The sequence below is a fragment of the Microtus ochrogaster genome, unplaced genomic scaffold, assembly GCF_000317375.1.
Source record: "Microtus ochrogaster isolate Prairie Vole_2 unplaced genomic scaffold, MicOch1.0 UNK94, whole genome shotgun sequence".
In the NCBI taxonomy this organism is placed as follows: domain Eukaryota; kingdom Metazoa; phylum Chordata; class Mammalia; order Rodentia; family Cricetidae; genus Microtus; species Microtus ochrogaster.
In genome coordinates this window covers 318,235-333,738 of record NW_004949192.1, presented here as the reverse complement: position 1 = coordinate 333,738, position 15,504 = coordinate 318,235, and the positions used below count along the sequence as shown (strand labels likewise).

The window sequence follows — 15,504 nt, the reverse complement described above, 5'->3', positions numbered from 1 at the left end:
TATCCAACCTTCCTTTATCCCAATCCTCCTTTTTCCCCAAGTTCCCCCCATCCTCCCCTTCTGCCTTAACTCTCCCCATCTCCCCTTACCCCCCCTCCCACCCCACCCCCAAGATCCCAATTTTCTCCCAGGCAATTTTTAGACAAGAAATCTTAACATTATTATGAATTAAGCCTGAACAGATAATATGTGCAGTGGTTATGTAAGTTCCTATATATGTTATTATTTTGTGCTAATGATAAAAATAATTGTAAAATTTGTACAGAACCACAAGAAAGCTAGTTTCAATTAAATTATCATGAAGATAGGATACAAATAACATTAGAACCCTCCACTCACACTTCTTTGTTTCTATGTTTATACTGAAAATAGATTCTTCTCTCATACCAATATATCCCTACCAAAGTTTGCACACTTCTCAGGCCCAGCCCCCACCTCCTTTGTCCCCTCAGAAAAGAGCAGGGCTTAAAGAGACAACAACAAAACTTACAAAATATGATACAACCCGGCAAGGGAGAAGGCCTTCATATAAAGGTAGGACAAGGCAGCTTAACAGGAGAAAGGGTCCCCAGAGTGGGAATCAGATATGGAAGCAGGGAAGACAATATCCTCATTAAGGGAGGCATTGTGGGGTTGGCAAGATCTAGAGGGGTTCCCAGCTATCCACGGGGATGTCCCCAGCTAGGACCCTGGGCAGTGGAGGAGAGGGTGCCTAAACTGGCTTTGTCCCATAGTCAGACTGATGACTATCTTGAATATCACCATAGAACCTTCGTCCAGCGACAGATAGAGACAGAGACCCACATCAGAGCACTGGACTGAGCTCCCGAGGTCCAGTTGAAGAACAGAAGGAGCGAAAATATGAGCTGTTTCTCAGTGTGAAGCTCCTAGCTGCAAGTCAAATCTCTAAAATCTACATTGCTCCAATGAGTCTAGCTTCTCACACACGACAAGCAGAAGAGGATGAGAGCTCCTGGAATCCTGCATGCATGTTTGCTCCAAAGTCAGGAGGAAATAGAAACTTTTGAGTAAAGCTGTGGACACCAATAAGGGATATGTCCTTACCCTCCCTTTTCTCTCCTGTCTCTAGGTCTTATTACTATTGTTCCTACAACAATCCATATCTCATCAAAACCTTACCTTTACCTCAAGCTGCTACTCATTCATCAGTCTAAATCATCCTGTTTGTCACGCAAACTCCTTGCTCTCCAATCTGTGATGGGATACTTCTCTTGTTGGATGACCTTTGTTGCTTTGTCTCTACTGGCTCACTAAACCATCTTTTCTGATGCTAACCCCTATTTTTCTCAGTTGGTACTCATCTTTCAAAAATATTTTTATTCAGTATCAATATATAAATATTTGGCTTTGAAAAATCTACCCGCCATTTCCTAATCAAAAATTTCCTCTCTTAACCCTACTATCATCATATCATCATTTATTGCATTTTCATGTATTCTCTCTCTTTTTTATACCAATTCCATTTGCATGTGTGTGCATGAATATGGGACAACCTATGACAAAATGAACAGCCTCCCACTCAATGTCCCTGAAGGAATTTCACTACCTTGTGTCTCAGACAGCAATCAAGTGTTAATACACACTCAGGGGTGGAACTTCATTAGGTCTTCCTTCAGCCCTGGAGGGACATTAGTTGGATATTTTACAAGCCTTGTTTGTGCATGAACTCTTAGTTCTTGAGAGTCCATCTGTTCAGCATTTCTTTCACCATCACAAATAATGTTATGATGCAGATGTCTACTTCCTCTGGCTCATTTTAGACAGTGTATTTCAGTTCAGTTAACTGCAAACATCTAAGTAGTATAGCCTGGCTGGCTGACAGTATTCAGCGATCAGACTATCATTTCCCCTCATGTCCTGGAAATGCTTGCCCAAACCATGACACCTGTCTTTTTATATTGGATATTGGATAAAAATGAAATCCGGGTATTCATATCAGCAATGCAAGCACTTTTCTGACAGAGCTACCTCCCCAGATCTACACTGACATAAAATGAGAGCTAGTATACTGAATATTATACATAAACCACAATGCCAGTCACTCTATGGAAATCTCCAGCCTTTTCCGACAACATCTCAGCTACTCCCCTCTAAGATCCTCCTCATGTTTCAATTTTAGTGCTCTGAATGCCAGACTGAAATCTAAGGAAATAGAGAAGTATCTGTGCTGTTCCCTTATTAGTCCCAGATATACAATAAAACAAGAGCAACACAATTCGCTCTACCATACATTAAACCTCTGAACCAAAATTTTGTCAAAACTTTCACCTAGCTTCATTCAATTCTCCAATGAAGTCCATTTTAGAATTTAGAACACATAGTGGTATAAAAGTGAAAATGAGAGTCTCCTATTTCATTCAGCTTTGTATTTGGTTGACAGCTTACTACCATGGCATGATAATATAAACAGTGCAGCTAACCATGCTACAAAAATTCTAGAGAAACTTCTTTATTTTACCAACTTTCCTCAAGTGTCATCATTTCGAAAAGCTTAGCCCTTACTAGGATATTGGTGGCTTGATGGTATAAACCAGTATTCAAATAGTTTATTATTATATTTATGGTAGGTAATACAGACTTAAACCATACCAATGGAGAAAATTTATGTTCGATATAGTTAGATATGCTAAACCTAGCCAAAAACCCATAGCTAGTGAAGCTATAATCCCTGCAAGAAACATACTGTTGTCAATTTTCTAAACCAGTATAACTTATATTTGCATTCTCAATAGCTATTCTTAGACCCACTGATAAGTATAACTCTCACCCTCATCAAAAAAGTTTCACTTTGTAACAGATCGGAACTATTATAGAAACATGCAACTGGTCGAAAGAAACAGAGCAACGGACAGTGAGGTGACGAATCTTAGCTGTGAAATAAAAAAAAGTCATTCTGAACCCAAGATGAACCCAAAACATAGAGAATGTTGCAGAAAGGGGTCAGAAAGACTCACATCCAGTGGAATGGGCTGTCTGCTATGAGAAACAATCTTCTACATACAGTCAGGAAACCATTCCCATGAAATATCAACAATAAAGATACCAAAAGCAGATCAGCATTATCACTACACAAGTTGATATTCCAATGTGTACTATAAAAATATCACAAGGTCCCACACTTAAGAGCTACAAGGAATTAGTGAATGATAATCATTCTTCTCCAGTGATAGAACTGTCAATAGGTCCTCTGACCACAGTGACTATTTGAGATCCTGTTGGTCCCAATATAATGCAATATAATACAGGAGTCAACACTCCAGCTAGGTATCTTTCAACATCAAATAAAACCTTAAGCGTCAGGAATTGGTTATTTTTGTTGAGTTGTTGGCCAATGGGATACCAAAAAAGCTTATGCAAATATCATAAGCTATCCCTAAATACATGTACATATGAGCACCATCTAATGAACTTAACACTTGCTAGCTAGATATTCATAATAACATGTATGTAGCAATAATAATTAAATGAAGAGGTCATGAACTGAGAGCTAGTTGGACAGACATTGAGAAAACCAGTGATGTGTTTAAATTATCTGAATATAGTACTTATATATGAACATTTCAAAAAATTTTAGAAGCTCCATATATATATATGGAATACAAAGGTAGTCACCATAAAAGAGAAGAGGCAATATCCCAACTAGATATCTTACACCACAAAATAAAACCTCTAGTGTTAGGAGTGGGTTGTTTTTTGTTGAGTTTTGGCCAACAGTGATCCTATAGATACCTCCAAGAAAGCTTTTGCCAAGGATATTTGGTTATTCTCTAAACCTGAAAGTAATGGCACAATTTTGTTGATAGATACTACTTACTTATCTCATCAAACATGGAGAAATTGGGCTGATACCCGACTAGAAGCTTTATCCTTAATGTTCATAGAGCTGGAAGGTACTCTGCATGCTGGGAGAGGAACAAACAAATAACCTTTATCACTCAGCAATAAACTTTGCAACCTAGAATCGTGACATGCCTGCACAATATACAGGTGTAATAGTGGCACCAATACTATTAGAGTAATCGCCCCCCTTACTTCGATTGGACTTCTAGCCCACTCCATAGAACCAACCCCATACCTGACACTGTTAATATGTTACAAGAACCTCAGATAGATAGATCATGGACCTTGAGGGAAACCACTATTATCCTGCAAAAGGAACAAAACAGTAAAATGATTCCAAATGGAATATTGCTATACCCATAGAGCATATAGATCAGTGTATCACTTAACTCTCATCAGAGGAGCTTCTTCTTGTGGTAGATAAGAAATAGCCCAGAGACTCTCAATGGGACAATATACAGAGATGAGACTTGGGAGCACTTCATCCTGCATGAGATCTCATCATCAGCCATCTCCCCTCCAGCCTCATGGATCTATGGATAAGGAGAAGTGGAAAGACCTTAAAAGCAAAAAAACAGGATGAAGTCTCTTCCACACACAACAGAAACAATAAACATTTGCCTCACAGAGACTGTTACAGAACACACAAGACTTCACAGGTTCAAACCAGGCAAAAAATCTCAGCAGCAATCAGGGGAAATGGAAATAAAGTCCAACCTGTAACAAAAAAAAAAATATGTGTAGTTGATAAATAGTGGCAAAAGCAAAAACAGTAAAAATTGGAACAAAGATACATTGCAAATAATTCAAGTTAAGAAATTTTAACTATAACGTGCAGACTCCAAAGGTGCAGTGAACCAAAAACAGGGCTTAATTTTGATATAACAATGTTTACCAATGAGATATAGAAAATAGGGAGGCAATCCTGAGCATCCGAGTAGTTAGCCTGCACACACCCAGAGGGAGCAGGATATACTCACCACCTTTTTCTTTTCCTATCTTCTCTGGGCTACTAAAAGTTTCTCATTGTCACTGCAGTCCATTACAAGTACTATTAAGTGCTAACAGCCAAAGTAACAACCACCATAAAATGATCACACAAGGAAACTACAAGCAACAACAATAACAGAGAATCCTGAGCACACAACTCAATCCATTAAATATGACATTTGAATATCACACAGATGAGAGCAAATGACTACCCTGAATACATTAATTGCTTTAGCACTGTAAAGTTAAAAGAGGAATGAATATCTTACCTACATAAATGATTCCCTGAAGAGATACGTCTCCAAAGTAGTTTTACAAGGACGCAAAAAGAGAATCAAAACAAATCAGCATTTTTTAGCTTTGGGGAAGCACAAATCTAAACAGTCTTGAGATAGAACAACTCTAAGGGGCATATAGCTATGTGAAGTATACTGGGGAAATACCTTTCAGAAAAGCAATTGAGGTATAAAGGGTGAAATATTAAGTCTCAGAACACTGTATTCTGAGGCTTTCTGATATTTTGTTTCCTTTTGTTTTGTTTTAGAATTTCATGTGTGGGAACTCTATTTATATTGTATGTAGCCTTCCCTCTGTCTTCCAACTTCTCTGATGCACCCCACCCTCTCATAAAAACTCATGGTTTCATCTCCAGGGTGAATAAAACCTGATCTTGAATATTTAACCCATGCACCACTAACTTGTGTCTCTGCTGGGGAAGATAGATTGAGATCCGCTAAGCATGTTTTCCTGAAGGCTCAGTTGGTCAGGTCCCTTCGGGCTTCTATGATGGTTTGGAGTTTAGTTCCATGCTGAAGTGTGATGATTCACTAGAAAAAAATTCAGGAGAAATAGTTTGTTTTTATTTACAGTTCCAAGTTATATCCCATCATTAGGGAACTTACAGTGGCAGGCAAGGGCTTGAGGCAGCTGATCTCATCGTATCCATGGGCACGAAGCAGAGAGCTTGTCCAGTTTTCTAGAGAGAGAGAAAAAAAAATGGTTTGAATTTGGGTGGGTTAAAAAATGGAGAAAGAGTTTGGTAAAAGATGGGGGAAGGGAAACAATGATCAGAATATATTCAATAAAAATATTTTCAATATGAAAAGCAGAGAGTAATAAATGCATTTATACTAGTGCTCAGCCTGCTGTCATTTTACACAATCTAGGGTCTTCTGCCTAGAGGATGTTCCTGCCTACAATTAAGATGGGTCTTTGAATATCAACTAATATAACCAACATAACCCCTCACAGATATTTTCCAAGGGTTTGCCTCCAAAATGATTTGAGATTCAGTTAACAATTAGCACTGAACAATCACAGTGAGAATATAGATTGTTCATATTTTAACGTAGAAAGTATTTTTTTGAAAACACAATAATTTCCCTTTACAAACTTTTGATAAACAAAACACAGACTAAAGACTTTCAACAGGGTTTTAAACAATCCCAGTGTCACCTAATAACAAAATGCCACAAATATGACATAACATTAGAGACAAATATGAAATAAGAACACAGAAAGGAGACTGAAAGAACAGCTCAGTAGTTAAGAGCATCATCTGCTCTTTTAGATAACCCAGGTTTGTTTTCCAGCACCCACATAGTAACTCACAAATATCTATAACCCCAGGTCCAAGAGATCTGACCTCGGAAGACGGCAGGCAGGTACTCAAAGACATACCTGTAAGCAAAATATGCACAAACATAAAATTAAAAATAAATTTTAAAAAATACATAGGAAAAATACTGTTCCAACAAAGATGTCAAAAGAGGAGCAATAGTAAACATAGGAACAATGGGTTCATGAGTCGCAAATATTCAATTAAGATTTAGAAGATAGTGGTGGGGAACACCTTTAATCCCAGTACTCAGGAGGCAGCGGCAGGTGGATCTCTGTGAGTTCAAGGCCAGGCTGGTCTACAAGAGCTAGTTCCAGGATGGACTCCAAAGCTGCAGAGAAACCCTGTATCAGATAAAAAGGAGATAGTTAATGTGTTATATTACACACATGTAAATTGATTTTTAAAATGAGTAGTTATCTGAATGGCAGGGGATTTCACAAATCCAACGTTGACTCGCAATAAACCACTTCACACATTATGTAGAAAATGGAATTCATTAAAGCAAAACGGCATCAGAAAAAAAATCACACACATCACTGTATCTTCAAAGGCTCAAGTTTTTAGACTAAAAAATAAACAGATGTGCACTCCCTGGATGCTTATACCCAACATGTGTCTCAAGACTACTCATATGTGATACACACGCTTAATAAAACATCAACAAAAACAAACGAAAGACATGTCTTTCAATCTACCAGTTAGGTCCTGAAGTGAAATTTTTTAACATTTAAGTGAAATACATAGAATCATATGTTTGTTTTATTAAAACGGTTTTGCTCAAGGTTAGAAATAAAACTAAACTGAGGAAACAGCCAAGGCAGTAAAGTGCTTGCTACAACAGCATTGTAGAACTGCTCTCAATACCTATAATCTATATTTTTAAAAAAAAGTATCATCAATGACAACAAAACATAAGCATATGCGTTTATAATTTATAACATGCAAAGTCAAGACAGTCATATACCTGATGTTCCTCAGCTGGTAATCTGTGAGATGTGGGTCCCAGTGAGACACCCTGTCAAAACAAACAAGCAAAAACACCAAGGTGGCTATATCTAGTGAGGTGACTCAAAAGTTAGGAGCACTAGCTACTTTTCCAGAAGACCTGGTTTCTTTTATTTTTTCATTCAAAAATGTACACTTCCTCCCCTCCTCCCATTCCCCTCCCACTCCCCCACTCACCTCCCTTCCTCCCCCTCCCTCCTTAAGAGAGGGCAGGGTACTCTGCCCTTTGGGAAGTCCAAGGCCCTCCCCCCTCCATCCAGGCCTAGGAAGGTGTGCATCCAAATAGACTAGGGTCCCAAAAAGGCTGTACATGCAGTAGAAACCTGTCCCAGTGCTATTATCGATAGCTTCTCAGTCTGCCCCCATTGGCAGCCACATTCAGAGAGGCTGGTTTGATCACATGCTCCTTTAGTCCTGGTCCAGTTGGATTTGGTGAGCTCCCATTAGATCAGCCCCACTGTCTCAGCAGGTGGACGAACCCCTCAAGGTCCTGACTTCCTTGCTCATCTTCTCCCTCCTTCTGCTCTTCAACTGGACCTTGGGTGCTTAGTCCATTGCTCTGATGAGGGTCTCTGTCTCTACCTCCATCCACCGCCTGAGGAAGATTCTATGGTGATATTCGAGATAATCATCAGTGTGATAGTGAGGCAAGGCCAATTCAGGCACCCTCTCCTCTTGGGCAGCAGAGAAAACCTGGTTTCAATTCCCAGGAACGATGTGGTAACTCAGGCATCAGTGGCTCTGTTTCTAGGAGAAACAGTGCCCTCTTCTGGCCTCAGTAGGTACCAGGCACAAAAGAGTTGCATACACACATATATTGGCAAAATAGCTGTTTACATAAAGTAAAATCTATTAAATTTAAAACAAAAACAAGGAGTCTGCCACTTGAAATACAATACCATAGGTTAATCTCTGATGTCTACTGGTACATGAACACATGTTGGTCATGAAGACACACACAAACACACAGACACACACAAACAAAAAAGAACAAAACTTACTACTCCAAAGAAAATAAATGAGACAAAGATGCCAAAACTTAGCATTCCTGCTGTACCTCGTACTGAAGCATGCCATCAGGGTAACCCATGAGAAAAACAAATATTAGGTATGATTATCTCTTCTATGTCTTCTCCACGTCACAGTTAAGATAAACTGCATCTATTTGCAAAGGACATATTCTTCTGAATCAAAAGAAAATCTGGGGGCTGGAAGATGGCTCAGCAGCTAAGAGCACTTCACACTCATGCAGACAAACCAAGTTGCAGGCCTAGCACTCGCATTAGGCAGCTTAAAACTGGGTCTCACTCTATCTCCAGGACATCAGGTCCCCTCTTCTGACCTCAGATACAATGCACTCTTGTGTCCACATACTCACACATGAATACACAAACATGCACATAAATAAAAAGCAACCAAAAAGCGAGTAGGAGATCACATCCACAAACATAGTATTAGAGATAAAGATGAGTTCATTGAAGAATCAGTGTACGTGATAAGATAAGATTTCAATTGGATTTCATAGCTAAAAATTAACAGCTGGGAAATGAAAGTCAGGTAGTAATTAGATTTACCACTCCATCACCGAGGTATGGCTGTCTGTGTCCACAGTCCATGCCACTGTAGGATAGGAGCAGCATTTCTGCAGAGTATGAGAACAGCAGCAATTACACAGTGACGCATTACATTTTTTTTTGCTTTATGTCGTTTTATGTTTAGAGAAGCAATAGTAATAAAGCAAATAACATAGAAAGTAGAATATTTAGCAATAAAAATGTTCAAATGAAAGGAAAGCATGGAAAAGAAGAGGGATGGACACAGAAAAGTAAGAGAAAAGAAACTAAATGAATACTTATAGGCTATGTACACTTAAAGCTATTTACATTTTGTGGGGAAAAAATAAAATAGGACTATACAAATTTTTATTTCCCCAGGTTCATTGACTGTAAAGCTAAATATTGTTAATATGACATCAACTTCTGGAGGAGTTCGAATTAAGTAAAGGTCCCACACAAACTCTAGATACTTTACTGATTTCAGTGGAATGTATACTACAGTACTTAAATTTTTATGGAAATGCACACAGCTATCCTGTACATTCAAAACAGTCCTGAAAACAAAAGAAATGTGAACTGCTTGACACATGCTTCTTCCTTTCAAAACCCGTGACAAACTGGTAGTGGTTACAACATTTTGATGCTGTCTATGGTCAGATTTGTAGATTAGTGAAATAAAATTCAGCACTCAAACTTAGTACTTACTTTTCTAATCAAGGAAGACGTCGTTGAAGGATGCCCAGCAGACAGATGAACTTATCCTGTAGGACGGCACATACTTGATAGCTGTGTCTCCTCATCCTCCCCTGTATTACTTCAATTCTCCCATGTTCTTCCTGTGATAAACTATAAACTAAAATAAATAATTAACACCTAAAATACCAGCAACAAAACAAACAAAAGTGATAACAGAAACAAAATAGAGAGTGAGGAAGGAAAATACAGCTCAATCAATGGAAAAAAAAAAGTCTTTAAATAGCTGACATAGATGTATTTTACTAAATATATAAAATACATTGCAACCCTGAAGTTAAAAGAGAAATATCCTAATGAAAATTAAGGTTTTATAAAGGTATTTCTCCATAATAGTTATAGGAATATCCTATAAGCATATTAAAACTTCCAGTACTTTCTACTCTTAGCAATTACTAAGAACCATGAAATGCACTTTATAATACAAGAGACATAGTATTAAATAATATAATCAAGAATCAAGTTGGAGAAACTCAGAACACTGTATAAACTCATTTATGTGACACTGTGAAAGGGGGAGGTGATAAACTAATCCAATTTTCAGTAACTACAATGTGCTGGGGTCACAGTCAGGTTGAACAGGTGAGATGCACATAATTTTTATGTGGCAGTGAAAATAATTTGTATGGTATTGTTCTGGAAAACTCTACACAGTTTATAGCATAAAAGATAAGCCTACACACTCTTTAAATTAAACAGTAAGTTGACTTTCCCTAAGGAGTAATATGGGAGAAACAATATAACTCTTTCATGATTTCATGAGAGATCCTGATTTATGAAAGTAGTGGAGAAAAGGGATCTGATCCAGGAAGCATAGGAAGTAAGTGAAGATTCCACCCCCAAAAGGGAGTTTATCTGAGAACACTGTATTTAGTTGATAACATTGCCTCCTCAGTACGAACTTCTGATTCTGCCACCACTGCATATATCTTTGGGTTGATATTTCAAGTAAATGAATATATGTTATGTAACTGGATTTGATCAGACATGAGGTCACATTTTTACATAGTTGTGGATACAAATATACTTAGTGTTAATTTTTTTCTTCTCTAATAGAATCTTCATTGAAAGAAACTGTTAGTCCATACAGAAATGATGGATCTTAGGCTTTGGCAGAGAACAAACACAATTAACATAGGTTCTCTTGTAGCATCAGGAATTCAAACAAAGTCTAAATGTTAGGATGCAGGTTAGAAAAAAAAAAGACCTAAATTCCTACCTGATTTTTTTCATCCTATGAAATCCAAAAGGAATAATTTAATCAAATAGCATATTTTAGAAACCAAATTAAACAACGATAATATAGTTTTTCAAGGGAATACTGTTAGTTGAATAAGTTGCAAAACAGAAACATGCAAAAATAACAAGATACACATCAAACCCCAAGCACAACCTTTGCTTTAGGACATGCAGAAATAGATCCTTTAAATAGCCAGATATTATTCTTTAGCAACATGAGAGAAAAGTATACCCATATATGGCAATTCCCTCCGTTTGCAAAATTTTTTGAGAATAATCGAACAATAAAAACACAGTTTCTCATAGAATTGCTTGATAAGGGAAACGGAGGAGAAATACAAAAGAAGAAAAACGTCAAATTTCATGTTACGATTTCGAGGCCCACGGAAAACCACGAAGATGTTCTGCGTACACCGCATAGTACAAAGCAAGAGATAGCAAATGCGCCAGGGAAGAGTGCCCATGGCGCAGTGCTTTTCCACCCACCCTGCTACAGCGAATCTCTCTTCAGAATCTGGCTGCCCACCATGGGTTGCAGTCCACGGATCTCAAGGCTTACCTCCTGCCAATGTTTTCACCCCGAAGAGAGGCCGACCTTGTTAGTTAAGACCCTCCGTTTCTTTCTCTGCGCAGCTGCGGACCCTGCCCGTGCTCAGCTTCCCAGCAGGCTGTTCGCAGCCTCCACCTAGTGGACACTAGCTGGCAATGTAAGCTGTCAGTCTGAATTTCTGATCTGGAGAATTTACCTAAGCCCGAAAATATGAGCAAATTGATTAAAAAACAAGAAACAACAACAATAACAACAAAAAACAACCTACTGTTCTTTGGCGGGTGGAGGACTGAAAAACGGCGAAAGGCGGACAGAAGCAATCATGTTCCCCAAGCCTGCAAGCTCACGTTGTCAGCAACCAGTCCATACAACTCCCGACCTAAAGCCAACCCCCCAGGGACTAGCCTAGCAGACAGCTTTCTATTCCCTTCTCACACACAGACATCTTTGCTTAGAGAGTATTTTAAGGAATAAACCCAATGATAAATAAATTTCAAAATTCATCAGCACAAGAAGCAATTCTTCTGGGCGAGACATCACATTTTCTTACCTGCTTCCTGTCACCTGTCCAGTCTCCTAATTTGCCTCTCCCAGCTCTGCATGGTCACCGGAGTTGTTCTCTTACAAATCTACTGACCTCTTACAAATCTCCTGACCTGTTGCCGCTCCACATCCTTGCCTGACTCACTCGCCCCTCATCTTCAGTGCACCCTCATGTTTTTCTCATGAAGAATGCATTCTACCGCGCTCTGTTGCTGTTCTCTGGGTTCCCATGAAGCTCTTCCCTACCCCTGCATTTTAGATTCAAGTTTGATACATCCTTTCGGAAAGGAAATCCCACACAACATAAAAACTGTGTTCATGGTTGCCCTCCCAAGTCCACACATGCAATCAGAAAATGGGACGTAGATTTTCCTTTATACTGGAATCACACAGGAATTATTTAATTCCTCACCTATATTCTACCTGCTTTCCAATAAAAACTAAGCGTTGATCTCAGGGTTCAAAGTTGAAGACTTAACATTTTGTCTCTCTACTTGTGTTCTCAAGTTAAGACAGCTTCTGGTTCCCAGCTTAAGTCTTTTCTCTGACTACCTTTTATCAAGCCCTGGTAAGCAGTCTCACAATAAGGGCTCTTGCAACATCTATATTTCTTCTGGTTTAACTGTCTCTCTTAAATCGTTATCCAGTATTGAACTGTATTGACCTGTCTCTCTAGATAAATATTTTTGAATCTTTATTAGTTCCACGTTTGGCCAGTGTATCTCTGTGCAATTTGAGTTATGTCATTTTATCACTACACACTTCAGAATTCACCACTAAATCAGACATTTCCTCACAAAAGCACGAAGAGAAATAATGCCCTATAACAGAACAATTTTGATCTGATATCAGTAACTTTCCAAAGGTATCTTTTTATTGCTGCTGCTCTTGAATTGGATTTCAAAGGAGGCCACATATTGCTTCTTAAGTGGATATGAAGCTTCTCCCCACACATTTTTTTATTTTAATTTTAAAAAAAGAAAAGAAACTATAATTTTTATTTTACATATTAATCCCAGATCCCCACCCCCTCCCCTTTTCACTCCCCATCCATTCCTCAGAGAGTGGAAGGCACATTGCTTTGGGGAAGGCCCAAGGCCCTCCTTACTGTATCTAAGCTGAGCAAGGTATCCATACAAAGAGAATGGATCACCAAAAAAGCCAGTACAAGCAGTAGGGATAAATCCTGGTGCCACTGTCAGTGGCCCCGCAGTCTGCCCAAGCCACACAACTCTCACCCACATTCATGGGGTTCATTTTGGTCCTATGCTGGTTCCTTCCTGGTCTGGCTGGAATTGGTGAGCTCCCATTACGTCAGGTAAACTGTTTCAGTAGGTGTCCCATCACAACCTAAAAAAAAAAAAAAAAGAAAAACAAAAAAAACAAGGATATCCACACATACATTTTAAGACAGAATCCAGAATCTCATGTAACTCAGGCTGAGCTACAATTAACTCTGTAGGTAAGGGTGCCCCTGTCTCCTGATCCTCCTCCCACTATCTTCTGTGTGCTGTAAGGTTACCAACATATACAGCTCATTTCTAAGATTTAATTTTTTTGAGTCTCTTCATCACCCATTATCCCCAACTTCTCAATCTTCTTTGTTTCCAGACATAACTGACTTCTTGCAGAAAATAAAGTTCCTTGAAATTGATCGGCTGAGATAAGGAGAGAGCTCAGTTGGTGACATCTTGCCATTTAAGTATATAGAACTGAGTTGAATCTCCATAGTCCAAGCAAAAAGCCTGGCACTGTGGCATACACTGGTAATCCTAGTCCAAGAAAGGCAGATAGATAGCAGAGGAATGGAGGATTGCCGGTCATCCAGCATAGCTGAATTGTGAGCTCTCTATTCAGAGACACTACCTCATTAAGTAAAGTGGAATGACTGAGAAAGATGCCGGGCTTAGAAGTCTATCTCAAGGGGCTGGAGAGATGGCTCAGAGGTTAAGAGCGTTGGCTGCTCTTCCAAAGGTCCTGAGTTCAATTCCCAGCAACCACATGGTGGCTCACAACCATCTGGAATGGGGTCTGGTGCCCTCTTCTGGTCTGCAGGCATACACAAGGACAGAATATTGTATACATAATAAATAAATAATTTTAAAAAAGAAGTCTATCTCAAGCAAAAACATGGACTCATACATTGGAGCAAATACCTATGAACACATGCCTACACAAAACTGATGTATACATTGATTAATACCTAAGGATGAATATTACTCAGAGACATTTATATCAGATGTAGGGTTTTTATAGCATTTCTGACCTCTCTGAATGGATTTTACCATAGGACCTATAAAATCTGCTCAGGTTTTCTGTCCTGGATGTCTACAACATATAAGTCATTAAAAAAAAAGACATACCCAGTAGAAAAAGAAATAAAAAGCTCACCCACGTTGGAGATCACACACTGGAGCAAGCAATCATCAGTCTCCCACTAGCTTCTGTTAAAAAAAATCAGAGGACCAGAGGAACTTCCTGTGGAACCAGATTGAAGGGAATACAGAGACCAACAGCCAGACATTGTGCAGAGACAGGGTGTAAATTGGCGGACTCCGTTGGGAAGCTCCTCTCAGAGTTTAGGTAATTCCAAGTTGGAGGGCGGGAAATTGTAGGAATCAGAGGGGATAGAAAATATCAGGAGAACAGAGCCCACTGAATCAACTAAACAGGGCTCCTATGGGCTCATGGAGACTAAAGAGGTAATCACGGGTCCTGTATGAGTCTTACACAAGGTACTTCATGCACCTTTTGTGGGTGTTAGCTTCCTGGTTTTGTGGGTCTCCTAACTGTGGGAGCAGGTATGTTTCTGCCTCTTTTGCCTGCTCTTGGGAGTTCTTTCCTCCTGTCAGATTGTCTTTTCAAGATTGTAATGAAGGCTTTTGCCTTGTCTGATTATAGTTTGTTCTGTCATATTTGACCATTATCTCTTGGAGGTATGTTCTTTTTTGATAGGAGACAGAGGCTGAGTGTATCCACAGAGGCTGAGTGTATCCAGGATAAAAGAGAATTGAAACAGGAAATGGGAGGAGTAGAGAGGGGAACTAGAAAAAGAAAAAAAAAACGAAATTTAAAAAAGAAAGAAAACCAGGTGGTAAGTGAGACGTGATTACAAGGCTCATCTCTGTTATCTTTCAACAACGTGAAGCTCACTTTGTTGAAACCACTAATAGCTTCCTTCATCCTCTGAATGTATCCTATGACTGACCAACTTGATGTCATGAAGCAAACCATCAACCTCCCAATCTGTCCGACGTCATTCGTTTTCTGAACATATCTGGCATGGATAGCTATGTGGATGGATTAAACATGAACTGCCTAATTACCTCCCTTCCAGTATCTTTGCCCTGACCTTAAATCACAGTTCTTCTGCATTTTTTAAATGT

The 15,504-nt window shown here is 39.0% G+C and overlaps 2 long non-coding RNA genes across 4 annotated transcripts in view; both read right to left on the bottom strand.

Annotated features, from left to right (window-relative positions):
- LOC106144435 overlaps window positions 1–6,743 on the bottom strand; it is an 18,657-nt gene extending 11,914 nt beyond the window's left edge. Inside the window, exons 1-5 of one of the 3 annotated variants that reach the window (XR_001229498.2) lie at window positions 6,704–6,742; window positions 6,463–6,531; window positions 5,754–5,827; window positions 4,097–5,678; window positions 3,836–3,923 (exon numbers count right to left, since the gene is read on the bottom strand). This is a non-coding gene — a long non-coding RNA (uncharacterized LOC106144435). Of the gene's footprint in view, window positions 1–3,835; window positions 3,924–4,096; window positions 5,679–5,753; window positions 5,828–6,462 lie in introns of all 3 variants that reach the window. The other 2 variants (XR_003376696.1, XR_003376697.1) reach the window with 2 other exon arrangements.
- Window positions 6,744–8,161: 1,418 nt separating this feature from the next.
- LOC106144436 lies at window positions 8,162–11,688 on the bottom strand. Its single transcript, XR_001229500.2, has 3 exons — window positions 11,585–11,688; window positions 9,739–9,886; window positions 8,162–9,119 (listed from the first exon to the last, which is right to left on the bottom strand). It is a non-coding gene; the product is annotated as an uncharacterized LOC106144436 (long non-coding RNA).
- Between the last annotated feature and the right edge of the window lie 3,816 nt (window positions 11,689–15,504).